The following is a 5,656-nucleotide window of genomic DNA, read 5'->3' as shown; positions in this document are numbered from 1 at the left end:
GATGCATGATATGAGACTGGGGTTTGACGTCTAGTGGTCCGCCCATCCACGGTTGGTTTTACAGTGGTCTCGTTGTGTCTTAAAGAGTCCTTGGCTATGCTGACTCGGGGATGCTTCGTATGTCATGTGCTCTGCCTTGTACATGATGGTGATGTACGATCGAGCCAGTGTGGGCCCCACCACGAAAACTTCGGACGAAATCTCTATCATATGTTTGTTCCGGCTTATTTTGCAAGCAAATCCTTTGTTTTGTTTTCAATTGTGGTATTCGAGTTGCTTCGAAGTCAAATGTTGATTCCATACCTTTCCTAAGTGGTGTTCTCATATTTCTATGTGAATACTAATCCTTCTTGATCATCAACGTTGTAATCTCAATTCTTTTTCCAACCGACGTGCCCCTCTTCAAGTGGATCCGATCTTTTTCAACATCCACAAGATCAACTCTAAGTCTTCTCAACAGTGTTTGTTTCATCCGTCCCAAGTTGTCTTTGTTTTCCCCGCCCTCCCACCTTTTGCTTCAAGGACTCGGACTTCTTAATCAAGTATCTATTTTATTCATGTGAACTCTCTTCATTCTTTTCAATCAATGTTCTTACCCGGTGGTTCTCTTGAAGATGCTCTACTAGTTCATCATTCTTCATTCTTTTCCTTCTCCGGTGGATTCAATTCAAGCCTTGGTATTGAGCATAGTCCTTTCATTTTGCCCAATGCTTTTCTTATGCCGGTGCACCTCTTAATCATTCCCCGCTTGCTATTCAATTGTTCCGGAGTGCTGAAGATATCTCAGAAGATTCACATTTCCATTCTCAATCCGTTCAAGCTATTTGAGGTTGTTATCTCATTCAAACCATTTAAATCAACCGGTGCATTATCTCTTCCTAAGTAATCATTCAACGGTGTTTCTTCTGAGTGGGCCCTAACCCACAGGTCTTTTCCCAGGATCTTACCCGACTCTTCTTATTTTACCGGTGCTATTCTCAAATCTTTCAAAGTGTGACATAAGAATGAATTTTCATCAGTAAAGTGCCTTTCTCCAAGATCTTTCAAATTCTTTTCATTGTTGTTTCAACCTTTCTATTCTTCATTATTCTAGAGTGTCTCAACAATTCATGGTGGTGTTTCTCGTCGACATTCTCGGATTTGAATACCGAAGAAGAGTTTTTCCTCCATATCTTATTCGTTCTCTCAGAGATGCGTGATTCTAGCTTGTTGCATCCTCTCATAATTGTTTTCAATTGTGACAATTCTTTTCATCCTTCCAGAGCAATTCAGGAGTCTTTGTGGTTTGTTTCTCCGGAGCCCATCATTCTCAGCTTTCAGCTATCATTCTCCAAATCTTACCGGTGCATCGTTCAAGTGTTCTCTAATCAGCTCGTCATCTCTTCGTTCTCATATATCTAAATTATTTCAAGCATCTTCATTTATTTGCTAATCCTTCCCGGTGTTTCTTCATGTTTTATTCGTTCTTTTTCAATTCTTATAGTGGTTCGTTCAAGAGTTCTCTTCCTTGGTTATTTATCAATTCATTCGTTTCTTTCCAATCCTACCAGTGGTTCGTGGAAGATTTTCTAAAGTTTGCGCTATATCTATCTTAACCCTTTTTCTACAAGAATAAGTAGTATGCCAAATCCGTTGCTTGCCATCAAGCTAAAGAGGTGAAGGATACGCATAACATAATCCTTATTCGTGTTTCATCCAGGTGATTAATTCCTTATTCCGGAGGTTCATTAAAATTCTTGATTTCTTTTGTTCATCTTTGTTTCCCGGAGTTCTAGGTCTTCCACATTATCTCGTCGCGAAGCTCCATCTAAATCATCGCAAGGCTTCACCTTGTGTTTTGAACTTCACTTTCCTTTCGTTTGATCATTCTTTGTTACTCGGAGTTCTTCATGGAGGCACTACATGATGGTTCATCAAGGATTTATTTCCTTCTCGAAGTGTTCATTGAGATTCTTTTCAGAGGAGCTCAAGCATTCTTCATCTTGCAATTCGGAGTGAAATTGTTCTCCCTTATCTTTTGAGGTGGTAATATATCATTCTTCATTCACAAGAATGAGATATTTAAACCCATCACATTCTTCCATGGAGTTATCTTGGTATAGTTTTCACCTAAAGCCTTCCATTGGGAATGTAGCTCTTTGTGGTGATTATCTATGATCCAAGTTCTTCATCTATCCCCCCCGGTGAAATAAGTTTCTCGTCTCCTTGTTGATATCAATCCAATCTTGTTTTCGTTAGTGGCAGAATTTCACCTTAAGTTTTGAGAAGTTTTCTTTAAGCCCACTACAAGCTTACTCTTTTCGTTGTTGGTTTTTTCCCAACAACTCCGTTCGACCCTTCTCCTAAAGATGCTTTTCAAGCTCATTTGAGGTAGAAGAAGTTGTTTTCTCCTCCGTTCATTCCTTTCCATTCTCTATTTTCTTCCAGAGGCATTGTGATGTTGCTCTCTTCGACCCATCATCTTGTTTTGTCAAGATCATGTTCTTTCTTTTGCTTATCCATTTAACCGGAGTGTTGTGCCCTCTACTCAAGTTCTTTTCATCTTATCAAGTCTTGCATCCCTTTTCAACCGGAGTGATGCCCGAATTTGTTCTTCCTTGTTCCTCTTTCCTAACGGAGTGTTTTCAACTTCGATCATCTCCGTGGTTTTCTTTCTTTCAAGTTGTTCAGCCTCTCAAGGTTCTTTGGTTTCACTCATTTGTCAAAGAATCAACTTAGTTTTACCTCTCCTCTTCCTCTTCCGTTTTCTCTTCGGTGCCATCCTAGATCTCGGGACGAGATCCTCTCGTAGTGGTGGAGTGTTGTAACACCCCGAGACCGTTGCTCTAGGTGTCTTCCAGTTATTCGTTGTCGTTGCCGTGTCATTTGTTTGCGTGTCATGCATTTCATATCATGTCATCATGTGCATCGCATGTGCATACATGTTCGTCTCATGCATCCGAGCATTTTCCCCGTTGTATGTTTTGCATTCCGGCACTCCTATGTCCTATGGAACCCCCTTTTGCCTCTTTTTGTGTGCGGATGTTAAACTTTCTCGGAATGTACCGAGATTTGCCAAGCGGCCATGGTTTACCACCGGTAGACCGCTTGTCAAGTTTCATGCCATTTGGAGTTCGTTTTATACTCCAACGGTTAACACTACAAAAAAATACACTTCCGTGATGATACGTGTTTGTCACAGTAGGTCGCGTTTTTTGTCATGCATGTACATCCATGACAAATTTATGACAGAATCAAGATAGTCATACCTGTGATGTCATAGAAGTGTTCCATGACATTACCAAAATTATCATCACAGAAGTGTCCACTTCCATGATGATAAATCGTGCGTCACAGAAGTGCTTTCGTCAAGGGTAACCGACATGTGGCATCCACCGTAACGGAATGCCGTTAAGCTATCGGGTCGGGTTTTGGATCCGATAACCCATTAACAGCCCCGACCAATGGGAAATTTCCACGTGTAAAATTCTTATTGGCCGGACGAAACACGTGTCAGCTCGTCAGTGGGTCAGATAGGTGTCTATGATATGTCGACACATGGCACGGCCCAATAGTGGCCCATTTAGCTTACAAAGCCAGCCCATTTGACTTGGTCAAAAGTTAACGGGCTGGCCCATGAAAAGCCTGTTAACGGTCTCTTCGCAAATAGCCCTTTTTACGACATGTTAACTCAGGCCCGTTAGGCCCTAAAGGAAATCGGCCCAACAACGTCATGTGGGCCGTCGAATATAATACCAGCCCATTTCACTTTCGGCCCATGTATGGCCCACGACGTCTTTCGGCCCATATGAGGCCTTCGTATCTTTCCGCCCATTACAGGCCCACGGTGACTCTAGCCCATAATGAACAGTAATTTTCTTTATACCCGTTAACGGCCCATGATTTACATGGGCCGTTTCCATCCCGTGTTAGCTTTCGTCCTATTGACGGCTCATACGTTCTTGGGCTCCTTTTCGGCCCTCGATTACTTCCGGCCCGTTACTGGCCTGTTCCCCTAATGGGCCAAATTCGGCCCATGGAAAGAGTCGGCCCGTTACTGGCCTGTTCCACTAATGGGCCAAATGGCAAGAGTCGGCCCGTTACTGGCCTGTTACCCTAATGGGCCAAATTCAGCCCATGGCAAGAGTCGGCCCGTTTCTGGCATGTTAACCCGTTGCGCTGTTTCCAGCCCGTCCTATATTCTGGCCCATTAACGACCCGTTATGCCTGTGACAGAATTATGCCTTTGCTGTCCTACGGCCTGTTAACGGCCTGGTACCATGCTGGGCCGATACCAATTACGCCCGATTATGGCCCATGTAGACCCATTTATCCGACGGCCCGAGGCCCACCGGTTACAGGCCCATTTATCGACGGCCCGTAGGAGACCCATGGATCCTACGACCCGTATATGGCCCATGGTAGTTGCGGCCACTAGCAAACCAGGGAAAAAGAAGACTAGGAAATAAATAAGCCCAAAACTAACGCTATGCTATTAAGGCGATTGCATAGATTACATCCACTCGACATCAAAGATCGCCACCAGTGCAAATATAGGGAACACACTACACTATGCAAAAATGGCTTGCTGTTTTCTTCAGGCGGTGGCTGCACGTTAAGAATAAATTTTGTATCGCACCAAAACAAATTACAACTATATAACAAAAGGAAGGTTGGCATAAAACTTAATAGTCTAGCAGATAAATGCACCACCAGAAGTTCAGAAGCTCAGTTCATTTGACATGACCGTTACGTTTTCATGCTGTATTGTCTGATGGAGCACCATAACCCTCACCTTCATTTCCCCTAGGCTCCTGAACAAAATAGCAAATGTCTGATAGTCTGGTTTCAAAACCATGCATATCTTGACGACATTGAGCAATGTTTCTCCTTGTTTCACAAAGGGTCTCTGTTAGGGAATGGACTTGTGTCTGGAGCGCAGATACAACATTGCTTTGAGCTTGCATATCTTGATCATGAGGCAGTTAGGACAATATTGCCTTAACAACCAACCCAGTATTACGCAGGAACGTGCTTTTGGCACTGTTAGTGGACAGGTACTGACCCACTGCAGCAAGAGCTGACATTGCGGTTATAGTTGCCTCGCTACCTTCAGAAGGTGGCGGTTCCACCATTTTTCCATAGCTCACTGAAAAGTTGAGGTTTTACATTAGTAGTACCAGAACAAAAGATATTAAGGAGGCAGCAAAACCAAACAAAATAGCTTTGGTCTATATACAGAACTTATTCTCGTGAACCCATGTAAAATATTAGTTGTATTTTATTGCAAAGTACATAATAAAACCAGGTTCCAAACATATGACCATGTACCATTGCTAATGTATTGTCTATTTCTTCACATTGTATTGAGGGCTAAGGATAAAGAGACGAAGTTTATAATACGGTAAGCATAGTATGACGTCATTCATATCACAAAACAACTAAGAACAGACAAACAGGCAATTGTAACGTTGTGTGGGAAAGTCCAACACGGAACTAGATTATGGGTCAAGATCAAAGGAACATCACTCCTCTCTTTTAAACCATGTAAGGTGCAATGATACACTAAGACAATTGTGTATAAAATTGAAAAGAGTAATAGACATTGGCTGCAAACCATGCAGTTCAAGGCACAAGTCAGAGTAAGTAGTAGTTAAAAGGCATGAGGATTAAGGAC

This window comes from Triticum aestivum, chromosome 7A (assembly GCF_018294505.1).
Source record: "Triticum aestivum cultivar Chinese Spring chromosome 7A, IWGSC CS RefSeq v2.1, whole genome shotgun sequence".
In the NCBI taxonomy this organism is placed as follows: domain Eukaryota; kingdom Viridiplantae; phylum Streptophyta; class Magnoliopsida; order Poales; family Poaceae; genus Triticum; species Triticum aestivum.
This window is presented reverse-complemented; position numbering follows the sequence as displayed.